This window comes from Sus scrofa, chromosome 4, assembly GCF_000003025.6.
Source record: "Sus scrofa isolate TJ Tabasco breed Duroc chromosome 4, Sscrofa11.1, whole genome shotgun sequence".
NCBI classification, from domain to species: Eukaryota; Metazoa; Chordata; class Mammalia; order Artiodactyla; family Suidae; genus Sus; species Sus scrofa.
In genome coordinates, this window is record NC_010446.5 from 83,742,470 (window position 1) to 83,764,256 (window position 21,787).

General features: G+C 37.1%; 1 protein-coding gene across 4 annotated transcripts in view; it reads right to left on the reverse strand.

Moving 5' to 3' along the window:
* POU2F1 (POU class 2 homeobox 1) overlaps window positions 1–21,787 on the reverse strand; it is a 184,415-nt gene that overhangs the window by 150,419 nt on the left and 12,209 nt on the right. The window lies entirely within an intron of this gene.

Below are 21,787 nucleotides of genomic sequence, written 5' to 3' on the forward strand. Positions count from 1 at the left end.
TTCTGATTCTCATGTACAAACTCCGGGGATGGTGAGAGATAGACAAGTAATAATTTAAACCATTCAATGTACTATAGGCTTTTTTGAAGTGAAACTCTTTTGGCCTCATTAACTGAATTGGTCCCTTGATAATCAAGTTTCAGGAGCATTCCACCAGTAAATTCATCATAAAGCGCTCTTTGGGCCATCACATTTAAAAACACACATTGTAAGGAATACTGTAGTGCAATAAAATAAGACCATTTTTTAAAACCCCAAAGCCCAATTAGATTATGTAAATGTGAATTAAGGATATATACGGATCCATATATATGTATGTCAATACACAAAGATCCTGGCAAAATGCCAGGTAGCACAGTCCTTGGAATAAGAAATATTAGAAATACCATCTTTGTGGGACACATGCTTTTTCTCTAGTGCCATCATACATCACATTGAAAGCTACAAACTGGTTATCCACATTAACTTGACTCTGCTGAGAGCAAAAAAAAAAAAAGACTATCAGATCCCATTACACTTTAGAATTTTTTAGTTTTTCTATTGGTGAGAAATGTTTGAATTTATTTTGCCACTTGGGGCTCAGTTATGAACATCCTTTGGTTTGGAGTTTTATAAAGAGTAAAAAAAAAAAAAACCCACACCTAATAAAAGCTATAACTTAATTACACAATTACACAGAATATAGATAATAATCTGGTTTATGCTCTCAAATTATCAACAATGGATTTTATTACGGTGGTGGATCCCCTTCAAAGAAAGAAAAAACTAACACTGAAAACAGACTTGAGAATCTTAGGTCCCCCTAAACACTTCATAGTAGTGATTCTTGCATGGACTTCTGCAACATGGAAAACTATGCAGGAGTAAGTTTGGATAGCACTTTGGAAAAGCACACCTGAATTCCCCAAACAAATCTCTTAAGGAGCAGTTAGTGGAGATTGCTGTTTTGTAAGTATATTCTGCAAAGAAACTGCAAACATCTGTGCTCTCTTATCTGCAAGGACCTAAGACCTGAAACCTGGACTGTTGGTTCTAAATATTCTCTCTACAAAGTTCTGTTCAGATTATCCTAATTACAAATAGGATAACCGTCACTGCAGAAGCACTATATGTTATAAAAGATAAGAATGAGATAAAATATAAGAAAACATTCAAACATATGAGAACTGCCAACACTTAAAGAAATATATTTGATTCAAATGATCAATATATAAAGAAAAAAAACAAAAAATTTTAATATTATCTTAATAAAATGCAGAAAATTTAATTAGTTACATTATCTACTGTGAAGCCTATAACACCATACACTCACTGATGACAAAAATGATGTGCTGTTTTCACTCACTTTGCAAAATCCTTTTGTGTCAGGTAGGAAACATACTCTATGGTCAGATCAACAAGCTCTGGCTGTCAAATAAGAAGAATTTCCAAGTATGACCTTTCAGTAGAAAAATGCCATTTTCCTCAGACCCAATATAGAGAAAACATGAAAGAAAATCAAAACAAAATTCCCCATTAATATATTGAAACTCTCTCTCTAAACTCTATTTCCCTCCATACTGAGCAAAATATTGGTACATATTGGTCCAAATCTACTAAGGTACAAATGAAGTCAAGATTAGTTTTAAAGCTAAAAACCTCATAGTCTGCTCATGAGATTTTCTTTCCTTTTTTTTTTTTTTCTAGGGCCGCTCCCGCAGCATATGGAAGTTCCCAGGTTAGGGGTCTAATCGGAGCTGTAGCCACCAGCCTATGCCAGAGCCACAGCAACGCAGCATCTGAGCCGCATCTGCAACCTACACCACAGCTCACAGCAACACCGGATCCTTAACCCACTAAGCAAGGCTAGGGATCGAACTGCAACCTCATGGTTCCTAGTCGGATTCGTCAACCACTGCGCCACGACGGGAACTCCATGAGATTTTCTTATAATACCTCTAAAACACGTACACATACAAATCTCACTATTGTTATCTGAAATTGTTGTTGGTTAATTCTTTACTGATTTCTTGAGAAACACAATCCTGAAATTACTAAAACAACATATTAATTTGCTGTCAGAACCCTAGCAAAATAGTTTGTTTACATGTACTAATTTTCAATTTAGCCTCAACTGAACATAATTAGGAAAATTTGAAGAAATAAAATAACTTACAATAAAGATAAGGTGTTTTTATGATATATTTTTAAAATATAGCCCTTCAGAATACTGAAGTATGTAATAAATATGCTAGGACTTTAGATTTCCCCTATTGATGAGATTACTAGAAACCACTTTTTAGAGTCAGTTTGATCCACTCTGTTAATACAAAGAAGGCTTCCAGAGTCCACTGAACAAAGAGCTATGCCTAAATTCACAGAAAGCCAAGAAACTGTACTTAGTCATTGTATACATCAATGTTCAGCCCCAAAGTAGCATCCTCTCAGCGGAATGCTAACAGTAAACTAATTCTCTCAAATAAGACTACATTTTCCCCCTAATGCTCCTGTGGTGACATCCTCAAGAATAAAAAAAAAACACCATTAAGCATCCTTTTCCTTTCTTACCTAAAATTTAAATACCATGTCAAATTCTGAGAAGCACCTACACATTCTACCAGTACACAATTAAAAACAAACAGGAACAATAAAAATAAAACTGTTTCCCAAGCCATGATTATTGTTTTCTATTTGATCTATGGTGGACAATTTCCAAAACTATCAGCATAATTCAAACATGCTAAACTAAAAAATTGAGTGTTTGTCATTTTTGTTCTTCATCTCATCTCCTTTTCTCTTTTTTGTTTTCTGAAAACAAAATACCAGAGGGGTTCCTGCTATGGCTCATCAGATTTGGGACTCAATGTTGTCTCTGTGAGGATATGGGTTCGATTCCTGGCCTGGTTCAGTGGGTTAAGGATCCAGCATTGCCACAAGCTGAGGTGTAGGTCAAAGATGCAGCTTAGACCCTGGCCTGGGAAATTCCATATGCCATAGATGTAGCTATTAAAAAAAAAAAAAAAAAGAAAGAAAGAAAGAAAATGTCAGAACAGACCACCTAGAATGAATGATAGATAAGGTCAAAATACTGCTAACATAAGTACTTATGCTGAGAAATATACAAAACAGAAGGCATATACAAGCATCTGATCATACAAATAATGCTCCTTTTCACTGATACCTTTGCAATATGCTGTGCAATCAAGAAAAATGTCAACTACAAAGGTAAACATACCCCCCATTAATAAAATGAGTATTTGGCAGCAAGTGAAGGGCAAAGATGGTAACAAAGAGCACCTTGCAAATTATGCTTTCATTCTTTCACAACTCATCACAATGCTCCACTGCACAAACAAGACCCATTCTCACTCTGGGTCAATCAGTATCCTCCAACTCTCATGGTTCACACCACTGGTCAGATCTTGAACCTCATCATCACCTGGAACTATTCCTCCTCTAATACTTTAAACTTTCTCAACACAATGACCCTCTTGGATTGCTCACTCCCTTACTCTCATTAAAGACCTGTTTCTCCACCTCATCCAGACCTCCACTCCCTCCCTTTTCCCCCAGCCTGTCAATTCACTCCTGTCTTCACTTCCTTCTTAATTCCAAGGAGATCACAAGGTTCATTAATGACTTTCTTGTCAATACTTTCCACTCTCTTGTTTCCTTGTCCTTCTGCTGTACATCCCAGCAAAGCTCCCAATCCTGGAGCTTCTCCAATCCTTCTAGCTTCTCTACTTCCCGAATACTGACTAGCTTCTCCACTAACACACCTTGGGCTGACAAGCACTACCGAAAAATAAAAACAATAGATGGCACAATCCTACAGGCGGGTCCTCCATAACCCGGAAAGTTTCCTCATAAATCTCTCTTTAGAATCCGTGGCTCAGTGGTTAACGAATCTGACTAGGAACCATGAGGTTGTGAGTTCGGTCCCTGGCCTTGCTCAGTGGGTTAAGGATCCGGCATTGCCGTGAACTGTGGTGTAGGCTGCAGACGTGGCTCGGATCCCGAGTTGCTGTGGCTCTGGTGTAGGCCGGCGGCTATAGCTCCGATTGAACCCCTAGCCTGGGAACCTCCATATGCTGCAGGAACGGCCCTAGAAATGGCAAAAAGACAAAAAAAAAAAAAAAAAAATCCAGATTGGGTTGAAGAGGGAGTTAAAGGTGTATAGCAAAGGGAGTATAGGGGTTTAGAGTATATTCAAAGAAGCCTGGGTATAAGAGGAAGGAAAGGGCCGGTATGCAGAGGGAGCAGAAACAAAGGAAAAGTTGGAGCACACAGAGGTTAAAGAGAGCTGGAAAAGAAGGAAAGTTTGGAGGCCAGGAGAAGATGAAGGATACTGAATATTCCTACAGAGGCAGAAAGAAATGGATAGGATCCACTGGTTCAAATTTTATAAAAATATGTGCTTCAGTAATAATTTAAAAGGGTTTCCCTCCAAAGCAACCCAGAGTTTACCTTCTTGCATGGTAAAAGCCCAAACTCTGAAGCTGGACAGCCTGGGTTTGAATCCCAGCTCTTCCCATCCCTATTTATGTTAATTCCTAGATTACTGTCCAACAACAGAATTCCTACCCAAAAGTTAGCAGTATGGTACAGAATGTACAATGGATCATTATATTATGGACAGAAAAAAAAACTTATATAAACAATTCAGTGTCCCAACTGCTAAGAAGACAGAAGCCTAATAAGCACTAACTATATAGTTCAAAACTGAAATTCACTTAGGGATATAAGATTTATAGAAATTGTGAAACAAAAGAGGGGAAGGAGGAAGAGGAGATCTGGAAAAAAGTTAAGGGGAGAAAAGGAAATTTGGATAAAGATAAAAATATAGGCACTGGGAGGTCCTGTCGTGGCTCAGCAGTTAGCGAATCCAACTAGCATCCACGAGGACTCAGGTTCGATCCCTGGCCTCACTCAGTGGGTTAAGGATCCAGCATTGCCGTGCCTGTGGAGTAGGCCCAGAGGCTACAGTTGCAATTCAACCCCTAGCCCGCGAACCTCTGTATGCCGAGGATGCGGACCTAAAAAGACAAAAAAGACCAAAAAACCCCCACAAAACATGCACTGTTTTCTAAGGGTCCTTTACAAATCTATTTTAAAATCTGGGGAAATAACAATTGGATAATGTCTATCACTTGATTTACTTACAAAAATCATTACATTTAACATTAAACTAAAGCGCCATTTATTATTACATTTAACATTAAACTAAAGCGCCGTTTGCTCAGATATCAATATCCTTATTTTTATAGCAACTAAAGTTATAAACCAATCAATTTTAAATCTACAACACTGCACCTTTATTAGTCTATGAGAAACAGACAAAACTCTGACAGAAGAAATTATCAACATAAAAGCAAAGCAAAAATAAAAGATACGGTTTTCCTATCTTCTACACAGTACTAGGAGATACAGAAATCACTAAATTACCATTTTTAAAACACCACTGTATAAAAGCAAACACATTTTATTTGGAAATCTAAAATTTGGAGTCTCCTTTCAACTGTAAAACCTTGGGTTAAGTAATTTAACTCTTCTCTTAATGAGGAGAAGAGTCTTTTTTTATTTATTTATTTATTTATTTTTGTTTTCATCTTTTTGCCATTTCTTGGGCCGCTCCCGCGGCATATGGAGGTTCCCAGGCTAGGGGTCGAATCGGAGCTGTAGCCACCGGCCTACGCCAGAGCCACAGCAACGCAGGATCCGAGCCGCATCTGCAACCTACACCACAGCTCACGGCAACGCCGGATCGTTAACCCACTGAGCAAGGGCAGGGACCGAACCCGCAACCTCATGGTTCCTAGTCGGATTCGTTAACCACTGCGCCACGACGGGAACAGGAGAAGAGTCTTAAAGAAACTTTAAATTCTTCCCAGATCTAAAAATCATAGATAGTATCTTCTATGTACTCCTCCACTCTTTATCAAGTAAGTTTTAGGTTTTCACTCCCCCCACAACTCTTCTCATTAGGGAGAGACCCACAGGAGGTGGCTCTAAGTGTAGCTTACAGAAATGAGACCCTAGAGTTTGAACCCAGGCTCTGACACTTAGCTAGAAGCTGGAGGATCTCAGCCTGTTTCTTCAGCCCCCCAAGCCTGCTTGTGTATAAAATAAGAGTAATAAAAATACCTGCCTTCATAAGGTTCCTCTCAAGATTAAAAGAGAAAGTGCTTAGCACAGTCCAGGCACACAGGAAGATACCCAATTAAAGTTAGCTATATCACTTTTATTTTTATGGTATTTATTTATTTATTTATTTAGGGCTGCTAGAGGTCCGAATCACAGCCACAGTAATGCCAGATCCAAGCCACATGCAGCATCTGCAACCTACATTGCAGCTTGCAGCAACGCCAGATCCTTAACCCATTGATCAAGGCCAGGGATTGAACCCTCATTCTCATGGATACTAGTTGGGTTCTTCACCACCGAGCCACAATGGGAACTATTTCAATGGTTTTTAAAAATGGTATTACTTCTTTCACCAGGTGGATAGATACATAATAGTTTACTTAATTCCATTTAGGTTGTTTCTAAATTTTACCTTTTAAAGAAAGGGGATATAAACATCTTTCTGCATTAAGCTTTACCCAAATTTAGAGAATTTTCTTAGGATGTATTCAAGAATTCAAATCACTGGATCAAAAGATATGGATGTTTTAAAGAAAGGTTTTATGGATTTACACTTTCATCAATAGATATGACAGCACTCAATTCACTGCAACCACACCAATCAACACTGAAAATCATCCTATTTTCATTTCTTTCTTTCTTTTGTATTTTTGCCTTTTCTAGGGCCACTCCTGTGGCATTATGGAGGTTCCCAGCTAGGGGTCTAATCAGAGCTGTAGCTGCTGGCCCATACCTACATCACAGCTCACAGCAATGCCGGATCCTTAACGCAATGAGCAAGGCCAGGGATCGAACCCACAACCACATGGTTCCTAGTTGGATTCATTAACCACTGAGCCACGACGGGAACTCCCCAATTTTCATTTCTTATAGTTAGATTTAAAATGTTTCTCAAGGTTGCTACAATTTGCAATTCTCTGATGACTTGTAAGGCTGAGAATTTTTTCAGTTTATTATTATTAAAAACTTTTTAAGAACAACCTCATTCAATAAGCTTTTTTTTTTTTTAAGAAGAAAAAAGTATAAAACATGCAGAAATAAGGAAATCAAGAAGGGATAGAAGAATAAAACAAGCATAAACTTAGAATATAAATATGTAAAGTTATTAAAATTCCTAGTGACTGAAAACAAAGAAGAAAATGTTTAAACAGTGCTTTGGGAGGGCTGAGGTGGGGGAACAGCAGCATTTAACTCCTCAAGCAAAGCAAAACTTTTTTCAGGTATTTAGAATCTAAAAGATAAGATGGGTCTTCATAAAAAGAATACAAAGTGATTCAAGGACAATAATCTCAATAACAAATCTGATAGAAGTGCTCATTGGCTGCAATTGCATTTTTTACTTTAAATTTCAAAAATACAAGAAGATAATTTACTAAACATAATTTTGGCACATGAAACTTAGTATTACATTCATTTCCTAAGTTACTCTTACATTGCTATCTGCAATTTCTGCTTCTTCTCATCCTCTATTTTTATCTTGACAAATCTCTAGCACTGAAAGCTTGATCAAACTGAGACAAGCTTATTTACAATTTCTCAAATTCCTTTATTTTTATATGTGAGTCTTGGATATTAACAATATGGGTTTAGCTGACATCAACATTCTTCCCAATCACCTTGCTTACTTTTATATTTGCAAGCAGAAATAAACTTAAGACTCACAAAAAGTATTGGTTTGCCTTGCCATTTAGAAAGGAATGGGTATGAAAAATACAGCTTCTTGTTCAGGTTGAATGATTGATATAACCAATTTTACAATAAAATCTTACCACAGTTTTCAGAAATTTGGGCCACTTAATGGTCTTTAGCTATACTGGAATTTATCTGAAGCATTTTAACAACCATTTAAGAAAATTACTACTCCAATTCCTTCTCTTTTAGAGGTGAGTTATAAAATTTCCCGAAGGGTAACATATATACAAAGATCCTCCAAAAATTTTTTTAGCTTTGTTTTTGCTCTGCAAGAATATTTCCTTCTCCTTTCCCAGGCCTCTCTAAACTATAGGCATTAATACTAAAGAATATTTAAGGAGTTCACTAGTGGTTCAGTGGGTAAAGGGTTCAGTGTTGTCACTGCTGTGGCTTAGGTTGCTCCTGTGGTGCAGCTACGATTGCTGGCCTGGGAACGTCTGCATGCTGCAGGTGTGGAATAAAGAACGTCTGGACACAAGAACATGTGATCAAGATCTGACAATCCTATTTTATAATATAAAATGCTTATATAAATATTACACCAAAATTAATAACCTCATTATCTTTATATGTGTGGGATCTATGTGAGAGGAAAGAGAGGTAACAGGAAAAGATAAAGGAGGGAGGGCAGAAAAGGCAAGTTTTTTATATATATATATATTTTTGCTTTTAGGGCCACAGCTGTGGAATACGGTAGTTCCCAGGCTAGGGGTCAAATTGGAGCTGCTGCTGTCAGCTTACGCCACAGCCACAGCAATGCACGATCTGAGCCACATCTGTGACCTACACTGCAGCTCACAGCAACACTGGATCCTTAACTCACTGAGCAAAGCCAGGGATTGGACCTGCATACTCATGGATACTAGTCAAGTTCGTTACTGCTGAGCCACAATGGGAACTTCCGAAACTTCATATACTTATTTCTGAAATTCTGCCTGAACCCATTACTTATCACAGATTTGGTCATTCATTTTCTTCCCACCCCAACCCAGGCCATCTTAAAGAATTTTGAAAACATACAGAACCTTCTTCATCACCTAATCCACAGCTCCATTTTACAGATGAAGAAATTTTAGCCCAAAGAGATTAAGATCACAGAAAAAGATAGTGGCAAAACTGGAAACTTTTCAAAATTTGGACAAGAAATTAAGTATTATGGCTCTCAAATCCTACAGAATCATGCAAATATTAGTGAGATATTACTCTTCCATCTCTCTAAATATCTGATGTCAATGCATTCTTCCTTCTTACCAATGACATGGAGTTTCAATGACTACAACAAAACCGTGCTTTTGTGCTCATGACATCTATGATATGCTTCAGAGACTTTTTAGTTTTTCTAACAATTGCTATTTCGATCATGTTTGTGTTACTTTCTAAAAGATGCTGCTAGAAATTAGCTATGTAATGAATAATAAAATCGGTCTCTTCAGAAAATGAGGTCAACAGAAAGAAGAGGTTTTATCACTCCCTAGCCCATGAATACCTTTTTGAAGGATGGTAATTATTCCCCACCCATATTCCACCAATTTAATATATATCTAGATTAGCAGTTCTCTAACTTTTTTTTTTTTTTAATTTCAGGGCCCCTTTACACTCATTAAAATTATTGAAGTCCCTGTAGTAGGTGGGATTTTTAAGATGGACACCCCAACTCTTGATATTCATGCCCTGTGTAGTTAGTCCCCCCCCCTTGAGCGTGGGCTGAACCAAGTGATTTGCTTGTAACAAACAGAATATTACAAAAAGGACGAGATACTGCTTCTGTGATTAGGTTGCAAAGGCTGTGATTTCTAACACTCCTTTCTTGCTAGCACTCTCCAGCTCTTCTTGTGTGCTTGCTCTGATGAAGCAAGCAAGCTAGAGGAGCCCACATGGTAAGGAATTGAAGGCAGCCTCCAGCCAACTTGCTGGAAGGAACCAAGGTTCACAGTCTGACTGCCAGTAAGGAAACTGAATGCAGCCAACAGCCATGTGAGTGAGCTTGGTTGGAAGCAGGTCATTTCCCTGCTGAACCTTCAGATGAGACCATGGTTCATACTTATACCGCCTTTTGAGAGACTGAAGCAGAGGATCCAGCTAAGCCATACCCAGATTCCTGACCCATAAAAACTCTCCCTTTCTTTTACTTGCTATCCTCTAACCTAAAATGCATTCCCAATTCCAAAGCGCCAGAGCCCAAGTTCTCATACTGTTCCAACTCTTCAATTCAGCAAACAGGGAGGATTTTTTTTGCTATCTCAGGGGTCCACAGCTCAGGATTCAGAGAGCCAGGAAGAGTAGGAGACTGGCAATATGATTTAGAACATGGGCAAATACAACAGACTCTACTCTGGGTCAGTTATGGAGGGCAGATACAGATAAGAGAGCAAAAGAAATGGTTTTATGTAACAGCTGCTAAGATCTATATCATTTACTATGCCTATCAGTATGCTTGTGGCAGTGAACATGATGCTAATTACACTGGACATGTTAAAAAAGACTGTCAATCCTGAAACAAATTTAATTCAAGAAAATAGTTTAATAAATATTTACTCAATATCTACTATGAGCTAAATATCATGTTAAAATGAAGTACTTAAATTAACAAAACTTGGCTTCTTCAAAACCCTCAAGAAGCCCAAAGTTTAATGATTACCTCAGACTGAAGAATTTTAGAGAAAAATTAAGCAAAATCTACTTGGCAAAGAATAAAAATTATAGGTAACATTAAACATCATGTTCACTGTTTTGTTTCATATGAATAAATTTATTTAGTCTTCTATAATTCACTGTTCATCTACAGACAATATTTTAAAATCAAAGCAGCATTTTTAAATGTGGATAATCATTTATTTCCCTTCTATGTTTATAAATTTGTACTACCCATTAAAAATGATACAACTTGTTCATACTCGCTTTTTTACTATGAGGGTTCCAAGTCATCAAAAGATAAGAAATAATTTATAAATTGATAGGAAAAAAAACATGGATTCTAATTTCCAGGCAAAGTGCTCAGCAATCTATGTACATTATCTCGTTTAATTCTAAACACAGCTTTGTGAGGAAGGATTTTTACAGGTAATTTCTCAGAGCCTAGGTTTTCTTCAGTGCCAAAAATAATACTTAACACACAGTAAGCACTGAAATGTTTGCTGAAGGAAGAAAGTTATTGGTCTTGTATTCAAACTGATCCGTGAGATCCCTGGGCTAGTATTTTTAATTATCATGCAATAGTGCCCCAGCTAACTCGTAAAATACAGCTGGAAGTAGAGCATGTGAACAATAGTTACATAATGGCACTACAAAACAGAGATCCTGTCTCAACTAAGAGACACTTCTTCAAAATCTGACTTAGTCAAATAAAGAGAGAATTCATTTTGAGAGACTAAGGACTCTCAAACATAGCCATATGTTTGCATATTCATATGTACAATATACACTATTTTCTGAACTTTGCTAATATATACAGATAAAATATTTATCCTATGCAAAAGCAGGTATCAATAATATATTACTATATCTAAAGTATCATTTCATGGCAAAACAATTAAAATTAGCACAAACCCCTGAAGGTTCTTAACTTTTTGTTATTTTGCTAGTAAAAACAAGTAACAATTCCAAAAATGAAAAATGTCCCTTGTGGTCCAATGGTTAGGATTTGGCACTCTCTCTCTCTCCCTCAAATATGAAAACCTGAAAACCTGGGTGCATATAAATTAGTTACATGTGGCTTCTGATTTGGGTTGATTCTACATAGAGAGTAACTAACTAAATAAGTAAGAGTTAAGCTATGGTAGAAAGCATTCATTTGCTTCTCATCTATCTCAGGATAAAATCCAACAAATTCTATAGCTAGATCACATCTTATGAGACATACTCAAACATTTACTGCTTCAACATATCACCCTTGTGAGAAAGCTCATCTTGGAATCTTCTGTGATTTGGGCTTTTATATCAGCAGCTTTTCATCTGTTTTTCAAATATCAGCTTTAACAGTCTTTCAGTATCATCACAAGGGCAAGCAACTTTTCCATGAGGTGCAGAACAGAAAACTGGTACAGGTACAAGTATGTAGCCTCACACACACATACACTTTCCAAAGGTTTTCATTCACATCCTGCTTTATTTTTATTTCACTCTTCACAGTACTGAAAGTGTCATTTATGGCATTTATTCTGACTATCACTATACAGGCTGAACAACTAAAAAACGGTAACTCCAAAAACAAAAAGCGTTCAAAGTATGCTTCTTAGTTCATCCAAAATTAATGTTCATAATACTTTATAAAAGTGCAAAGGAGCAAGTAACACTTAAATGCATAACTATCTCTAAAAATATCTTACTGCCAAACAGGTAACTCTGTTTCTAAAAACTTGAAAAAAAGTGATTGGGGAATAACAAAGAATTTCTGCTAAAATACCCCCCCCTTTTTTTTTGCTTTTTAGGGCTGCACCCGTGGCATATGGAGGTTCCCGGGCTAGGTGTCTAATCAGAGCTACAGCTGCCGGCCTATGCCACAGCTACAGCAACAGCAACGCCAGAGCCGAGTCTGAGACCTACACCACAGATCACGGCAACGCCAGATCCTTAACCCACTGAGTGAGACCAGGGATCAAACCTTCAAACTCATGGTTCCTAGTTGCATTCATTTCCTTTCTGCGTTGCCACGATGGGAACTCCAAATATACCTTTCTTAACCAATCAAAAATAGAAGTCAAAGAATGTCAGCTGAAAACTGGAATCAATACCTTAAATTATTTTAAACTGGAGTTCCCGTCATGGCTCAGCAGAAATGAATCTGACTAGCATCCATGGGGACATGAGTTCTATCCCTGGCCTCGCTCAGCGGGTTAAGGATCCACTGTAAGCTGTGGTGTAGGTCACAGACACGGCTTGGACCTGGAGTTGCTGTGGCTGTGGCATAGGCCAGCAGCTACAGCTCTGATTCAACCCATAGCCTGGGAACCTCCATATGCCTTGGGTGTGGCCCTAAAAAGATAAAAAAAAAAAAAAAAACAAAAAAAACAAAAAAACCCCTTATTTTAAACTAAGTCCACTTCTTCCTAGTGATGTTTACTTTGGAAAATTATATAACTTTCTTATACCTTAGTTTCTACATCTACAAAACTGAGATACAACATCTGTATCATAGCATTGTAGTGCATGTGAGAATTAAATGAAATAATTCATGTAAAACACTTAGCACGGTGCCTGTGTAAATGGGCCAAAAACAAACTTGATAACTTGTTATTTTATATTATCCAGAACTATTCCATCTCAAGCTAATACTGCCAACTGTAGTTGTCTGTTAATTAATTTTTCAGCTGATGCAACAAACCTTGCTGTCAACTTATTTATCCACAGCAAATTTTGCTTTCACATTCTTATAACAGTATCACTTCATTTGCTCAAGTAACTTTTTGCTGACATCACTATGATTACAGCCCAGCAGAAGCTAGAAGCAAGGAGATTTCTGATTCCTTCTTTTTAAATAAAATATTTAGTTATTTCTGGCACTACAAGAAGGATTCTGTAGGCCATTTGGAGTCATGCCTGTAAGAAGACAAATGAGTTCTAATGGAACAGACTGTTTTGTTAAGGTATTGCTTTACACTGGCCAATGAGAGGCAGATGAGTAAAACAGGAGAGGAAGAAGAGAAGTTAACTGCTATCTCCTGGGTGACAATTTCACTACAAAACAAGGAGTCCCTAATGCAAAAGTTCCAGAAGTTGAGTTCTGAATCAGAATGGATATTCCCATGAACATAATGTTGAAAAAACTCTAAGGCCTTCAAACCACTGCAAAAGGAACCTTCATCAGGACCCTAGGAGCGTTTGTTAAAGATGCTTGCGCAGGAGCACTAGAAAAAGTGAGTTAATAGCTGACTTTCGATTATCTATGAGATACTTATTTTGGAACAAATTAACAACTACTACACAAGCTGAGGCATAATCTCCTATCATTTATCTGCTGTCCTGCATATTAAATCAGGAATGGCAGAAAACCCTTCTCTATTTAACTATATGACAATTTTAAATATTTTCCTCCTTTAAAGCAATAAATTAACCAAATGCATATATGTATATACATATATACATACATACATACTCCTAAATTACCTTTAAATTGTGGCCAGTATTCATTTCAACACTTTCCTCTTCCCTAACATGTTAATTTCCCCACTAACCTACCAAAAGCATACACTTTCCAATTCATCTTACCATTTTTTATATTTTTTGGCCATATCCATACAGAAATTCACCAGCCAGGGACTGAACCCATGCCACAGAAGTGACCCAAGCCACTGCACTGACAATGCCAGGTTCCCAACTGCTAGGCCACCAGGAAACTCCAGACTTTTTTTTATACATTTACTTATTTTTTTTCTTTCGCAGCTTTTTTTTTTTACATATATATATTTTTTTTCTTTCCACTGTACAGCATGGGGACCAAGTTACACATACATGTATACATAGTTTTTCCTCCCATTGTTGTGTTGCGATGTAACTATCTAGACGTGGTTCTCAATGCTACACAGCAGGATCTCATTGTAAATCCATTCCAGAGCAATAGTTTGCCTCCGTTAACCCCAAGGTCCCATTCCCTCCCACTCCCTCCAGGCTTTTCATATTTCTGACTTGAAGAAGCTTCTGTCCTTATAGCTGAGGCTCTTAATCAGGGTTCATATGCTTGTATTCCTCTTCTAAGTGAATTGCCTATTCATATACATTGACCATTTTTCTACTGGGGTGCCTGTCATTTATTAATGACGTCCAAGAGTACTTAACATATTAAGAAAATTAACTCTTTCCTTTAGGCTACTAATATTTTCTCCTATGTAACTTCATTATATTTGTAGGCTTTTGGCACAAAGAACCTTAAATATTTTGCATAGTTAAATCTATCAATCTTTTCCTTGTATGGCATCTGAGTTGTATATCATATCAAAAGCTTTTGCATGCCTAAAATTAAATAAAAATTATCCTTACTTTTGTCCTAGTACTTCTCTGAGTTTTTCTTTGAACATTCAAATGTTTAATCTCTCCAGAATTCATTTCTGTACATGGTATAAGGTATAACCTTGACACATAATTTTTTTTTTTTTTTCCAAATGGACAACCAATTGTTCTAGTACTAGCTAGTCCCTCTATCTAATGTCAATTTCAATCACTACAGGCTCCTAAACTCCAGTTTAACGCTGACAGGAAACTTTCATGTCGGTATTAAAGTAATCACTTTTCAAAGCTTATTGTTGTTCAAGGGGCAACTTATTCTGCTTTGAGCATTCCTACCTAGCACCAGCTAGAATTAAAAGAAAAAAGAAGCGTAGGATCAAAGTCTCAAATGTGACTACAATGCCAAAATATAACCATTAAATCACCAGTGCGGTTTACTCCGTGTATACACACCCGTGGTATGCACTAAAATTATCCCCTGAATTGCTGTCTATAGGCAGCATTTTTAGATATGCTCTTTTACTCTGGAATGCAGTGAAAACTATACAAGATAAGCATCATTTATTATATAACTGGGAGTTATAATAACTATGCCTTAACAGCATTGCAAACAAGAATATCATGAGGACTTGAGATGTACAAACAATCCAAATATTGAATTTCAACCTTTCCCCCTTATTTAAAAAGAGCTTTAAAGTAGACTATTTAACCTAGTGTTCTCCGTCCTTGGCAAACGGTGTTTTTAGAAGACAGTGGGTTTGAGTTAAAAATAGGAATGGGAACCCTAGAGAACAAAAAATTCAGGATATACCCAGCACTGTTCAGGGCAAAATATACCCTAACCAACAGAGAAGGTACATGATGACCATTAATACTATTAATTAATTTCCTTGACCTTGACTAAAAAAGTCATTAAGCAACTCTTCTGATTATAACTTGACTTCTCTTAAAGTGAGGTGATATACTGCTGAATGGCCAAGAATTCTGGTCTACTTCGCAATTATATTTCTCATAATAGATTTATAGGTTAACACAGTCATTGTTTCTATTTCTGTCTATCCTGTATTTTGTCAGCAAGAGTCAGTTCCCCTGAACTCAATTACCTTTAAGTATGGTAACAAAATCAAGTTTCTGAGAAGCAGGCTGCCAGAAGTCTATCAACATGGTATTACCCTTTGAGATGCTGCCTAACTAGCCCTAATCTCCCTGAACACGACCATCTTCTCCCTACGTTCAATGGTAAGTACCAACAAATATAATTTCACATCCAGTGCACATTTATTCTGAAAAAACTTCTAATAGCTTGCACTGTGCCATACTCCATACTAACATGAACAAAAAATATATACTTCCTGTCCTCCCTCATCTTATAATCCAAAGTTGAGAGAAAGATTATTTACGGTAGACTGCTAAAAGATATGAAAACATCTTCATCGTTTTAATTATTTTAAAATCTCTTCCCCTTTAAGCCACATTCTGTTTTGAATCATTATCTCCCTGCCATGTAAGTGCATTTACTAAAGATGCTCCAGAATGATGCATTTGGCCTATGAAGTTTGTTGGTACTACTGTGAGGTCACTGTTCATTCCATTCATTACATGGGGTCCTGTTCATAAGGACTCTGAGGAGAAATTTCCTTCTGATCTTAGTGTCAGTAATTCTTCTTTTTTAAAATAAAAGTCTGTTTGCTTTCAAAGGTTATGAACATAAATTGACTAGGCTTCTTTTTTGCACCATCTAAGATAAAGCTTAGAGAAATATCTGTGCTTTACTGAAAGCAAATATTAAAATAGTTTTATATTAGGATTTTAATTTTATTTTATATTTTTATTTTGCTTTTCTTGCTACAAGCCACCTTAAATTTGGGGATGGAAAAAATTAAACAAATGGATAAAGCTGGCATTACTGCACCATAAGGAAAATTTTCTTTTTAAAAATAAAAACAGAAAAGGGAAATTAAGAAGGGGAGCAGAAGAAAGAGAATATCCCCAATAATTTTTTTATTTATAGAAATTAGACCAATAGTAGTTATAAATGACTTTGTATAAACTTAAACTTAATGTATGGTTAAAGTTATAAACAGTATCTAAAAATATTTTTTATTCCACAAGCATCACTCAAAGTAGTAAAAATATCAGTCACAATTGATAAAGAGAAATAAAAATTACTTGATAAAAATGGCCAAAAGAGAAACCTGGAAAAACCAACAGATTGTTATTGTACCTGTTTCTTATCTGAGCTCTTCCCCTCATCACCAAATATTTAGGAAAAACCTTATGCATTACAACAATCTCAAGTCCACTGACCTCTCAGCTTTCAAACAACATGCCATAATCTAGGTAGGTCTTTACACTCTACAACACACATGATCATGTCTTTGCTACATAGCACCTTTTCCTTCAAGGTCATCTTTCCTAGCCACCAAGGGACTTTACAATGTTCTCACTGCTGGATGTCAACTGGGGTTGACACATAACATTGTTGAGCTATCTCCACTTAAGTTAAATTACCTTCCTCACTACTGTCAGCTTCCTGGAATTCCCTGTTCCACACACCCCAGACAACCCCAAGCTTATTGAGAGATTAGACCCCAGTTCAACCCATCCACTGAAATGATTTAGCGTCTTGTCAGTTCCAAATTCGTAGGTAGTAAATAAACTCCTAGAATGAATTATCTTTTCAATTCCTCCTTTACTCTTCCCCTCCCAAATATGTGATTAAAAATTAAAGTGTCTTAAAAGCAAGGAGAGTAAAAAATTAGGCTCACTCTAACTCCCCTCTGCTAAAAGAAACATGTTTGCTCAAGTCCTGCTCTCCAGGACTACAGTGCCACAGGTGACCTGCAACTATAACAGATGGCTACAGGTATCTGACTACCAAGGGGGTACACACATCTAGCACTTATGGTTACCAGGCAGGGGTCAATGAGAGATCACATAGAATATATGCAGATGTTTTTGCTGATCATTTCTTATTCTTTCAAAAATGCACTCTTTCTTTTAAACTATGATTAGTTGCAAACCAGCTGGTTCCAGAGAAGATTTAGTTATTGCTGAAGCACTGCTAAGTGGATGGGAAATTAGCTATAGATCCATGGGAAGGAGGACAAATGCTAACAGTCTACAAAGAAGAGAACTGTGGCACATGGGATGCTCCATGAAGGCACGCGCTATGACTGTTCCAATCACAAACTGGGCAAACAGCACAATGTCTTGAAAACTGTAGGCATTCAAGAAAATATCTGCTATGAATAAACTTGTTAAATTAAACAGATAATTTTATAAATACTATAAAGAGACTAAATAACTAGCCCACTGGTCCTCAGCCAGTAAGTGCAAAGTCAGGATTCAAACCCACAGCTGTCCAGTTAAAGAGCTGGTTCTCTTTTCACTTCATATGAGCTTCCTATATCAGGAGAATGATTTGCCAAGGATCTCTGGTAGAGAACTCAAAGCCACAGGATAAACATGCCATAATTTCCTGGAAAGTAAATTTTTTTTTTTTCCTCATTTTTGGCCGCCCTGTGGCATTGAATTCCTGGGCCAGGGATCAGTTCTGAGCCATAGCTGCAACCTAAGCAAGAGCTGTGGCAACGCCAGATCTGTGCCCAGCCAGGGATCAAACCTGCAACCCAGAGCTCCCAAGATGCTGACGATCCCACCAATCCCACTGCGCCACAGTTGGAACTCCCCTGGAAAGTAAATTTTACTCAGAGTTGAAAACTGTTAAAATATTTTATATATAAAATAAACACCAATATATTATTAAAAAGAATAAAGAATTCGTGGTTAATACTTTAAAATTATATGGACCACCACCATTTTTCATTTTGTGATATAACCCCAGGCTCTCTTAGGATACAAGTTGATTTTCCTCTTGTCAGTAGAGGTACATTGCTAAAAGAAAACCTGAGAACCAAAAAAAAAAAAACATTCAATAAAAATACTTGTTGAGCACCAAATACATACCAAGCATATGTTAAAGGTCGGGATAAAATGTAGCCCCCGACCTCAGAGAGCATAAGCTATCCTGAAAAAGAGAAACAGGTTAGCCAATAATTAAACTGGTAACTCAGATGCCTGAATAGAATCTATAGAAACAGAAGAAGGAATCTAACTCCAACTCTGTGCATGTCTGGGGAGCCTTAGGGGAAGCTGAGGGAATGTTTAAGTGTTCCCAGGATATGACCCTAGCTCTCCTCTCATTCTCTAAGCCGCTTCTTGAAAGAGGTACAGGAATTAATTAGATTGGAGGGAGAAGGGAGTACTCGTGGAAAGAGAAAATTCAAGTTATAAATTTTCATGAAAGGGCCGGAACTAGGGCAATACAACGAGAGAAAGAAATCACTGTTTTATGGTACATTTATATTACATACATCACTTATAGATGGAATCTTGAAAAAAAAGGACACAAATGAACCTATTTAAAGAAAAGAAATGGCTTTAGACTTTGAAAACAAACCTGTGGTTACCAAAGGGGAGAGGCTGAAGGAGGGATGGACTGGGGGTTTTGGATTGGAATATGCAAGCTTCAGTACATGGAATGAATGGCCAACAAGACAGGCTGTATGGCACAGGGAACTCTACCCAATATTCTGTGATAATCTATGTGGGAAAAAAAAAATCTGAAAAAGAATGGATGTGTGTACGTGTATAACTGAATCACTTTCTGGTACAGCAAAAATTATCACAACACTGTAAATCAGCTAGGCTGCAATAAAACCTAAAATATATCCATACACACACACACACACACACACACACACACACACACACACACACGAAAAGATGAAGTTCCCTATTGGCCCTACAGGTTAAGGATCTGGCATTTTCACTGCTGTGGTATGAGTTCTTTCCCTGGCCTGGGAACTTCTGCATGCTGTGGGTGTGGACAAAAAAAGAAAAATACACAGAAAAAGAAATAAAAAATGTAATAAGACGTTCAACTTTTAGCAAAAATATGAAAATTAAAATAATGAGCTATCTTTCATCTATCAACATATCAAAAATTTAAGAGACTGTGGGGAAACTGATTAAATAGTATAAATAAAATATATATAAAAGATAAAAAATATATAATGGCACCTCCCTCAAGGCAATCTGACAACAAGTACAAAGTTTTTAAGTGTATAATTTTTTACGCTACTATTCTACTTATAAGAATTTACCTTTAAAAAGGTAAAACACTGTAGATAGATGCTCATAAATATGGAAAAAGTCTAATGTACATCAAAAGAGAATAAGTAAATTAGCTGGTCCATCAATACAATAAAATAATGCACCATTAAATAGATGTGGAATGATATCTGTGAAAAATTATTAGGTAAAAAGGCAGGTTAGGTTAGCTTTTGAAGAACTGAAATCTGCAGACATGTCAATATTTTCCAAAGTTACAAGACAAGGTGAAAATTGCCCCTCTGTTGATTTCACCAGGTCGCTCTGATTAACTAAGATGACTCTTCCTTGATCAGCTACAGCCACCCTGAGTAATAATTTAACCGTTGATTTACTGTTTGTTATTTATGCCACTAGAAGTCATTCAACTGAAAGTTCAGAACTTTAAAAAAAAAAAAAAGACTAGCCTTGAAATTACCCAGAGATTGTACCTAGCAAATAAAAAAGATTGTTTTATTTACCTGAGTAAACCCTAAAAAAATAGGGAACCATGTAAAAAAAGAAAGGCAGCAGGATGTACACTGATTCCTTTTTAAATTATACGCACATAACATAAGATAGCAGGCACACCTAGAATATGAACGTGGATGTGGAGGCACTGTGCACTGGGGGACATGGGTCTGCCAACACACAGGAGTGCATTCCAGAAGAGGGGCTCAATCATTGACCCAGCACTTACTGGTTCTCACAGCAAGATGGAACTATTAAGATGTGATTCCAGTATCAAAAGCTGGCAATGTCTCCAACACCATAGTCTAACCCTCCGAAATCACACCATGATTTCTTCCACCAATACTCATAAAATTCTTAATTTGTCTTTTCAGGCTTTTGTGATATTTACAATGTCTCTCATAATATCAGAGGATTTTCATCAATTCCTTTATAACCAACAGTGATTGGCATCCGAGTGAATATATACTACAGTCTGCCAAAACTGCATTCTTGGCTGACAGCATGAAGAAGCCCTCAGAGAGAAGAGGGGTGTGCCCCAGCACAGTAGTGTAAAGAAAAATGTTTCAGACACAAACTGCATAACAATAAACAGGGTGATATGGGGCAGGATTAAACAGGATATGTATGATTGGGAACACCGACACCATTAAATGTCTGACTTCTCATCAGAAATAATAATCAACTGTCATGTTTCTTCAACTGAAAGCCGGCTTACTAACAGCTTGGTGGGGGAAAGAGAAGTTGTAAACAAATCCACAACACTTGCCAGTATATCAATTTTAAGTCACAGATCATTTAAGAAACATTAAAATATTTTAAACACTTTTTTTTGTTGTTTGTTTTTAGGGCCGAACATGCAGCATATGGAAGTCCCCAGACAAGAGGTCTAACTGGAGTTGTAGCTGCTGGCCTACATCACAGCCACAGCAAAGCCAGATCTGAGCCAGGTCTGCAACTTACACCACAGCTCACAGCAACACCAGATCCTTAACCCACTGAGCGAGGCCAGGAATCAAACTCGAATCCTCACAGATACTAGTTGAGTATGTTACAACTGAGCCACAACAGGAGATTCTTAAACATATGTTAATCACAATAATATGTAACTATATATAGTAGTCCTAATAACTTCCTATCTAGCCAACAAAAAAATATGATGTCCCAAATGAAAATGATCTGTATGTTAACATCTGAAAATAGCTTCAGTTTAATATATAATTCTTTTCCTTTCTTTTTTTTTAATAGCTGCACCTGCAGCACATGGAAGTTTCCAGGCTAGGGACTGAATTGAGCCACAACTGCGACCTATGCCTCAGCTGCAGCAACGCCAAATCCTTTAAACCAAAGTGCAGGGCCAGGATCAAACCTGTACTTCCTCAGAGACAGAGCGGCTGCAGCTGGATTC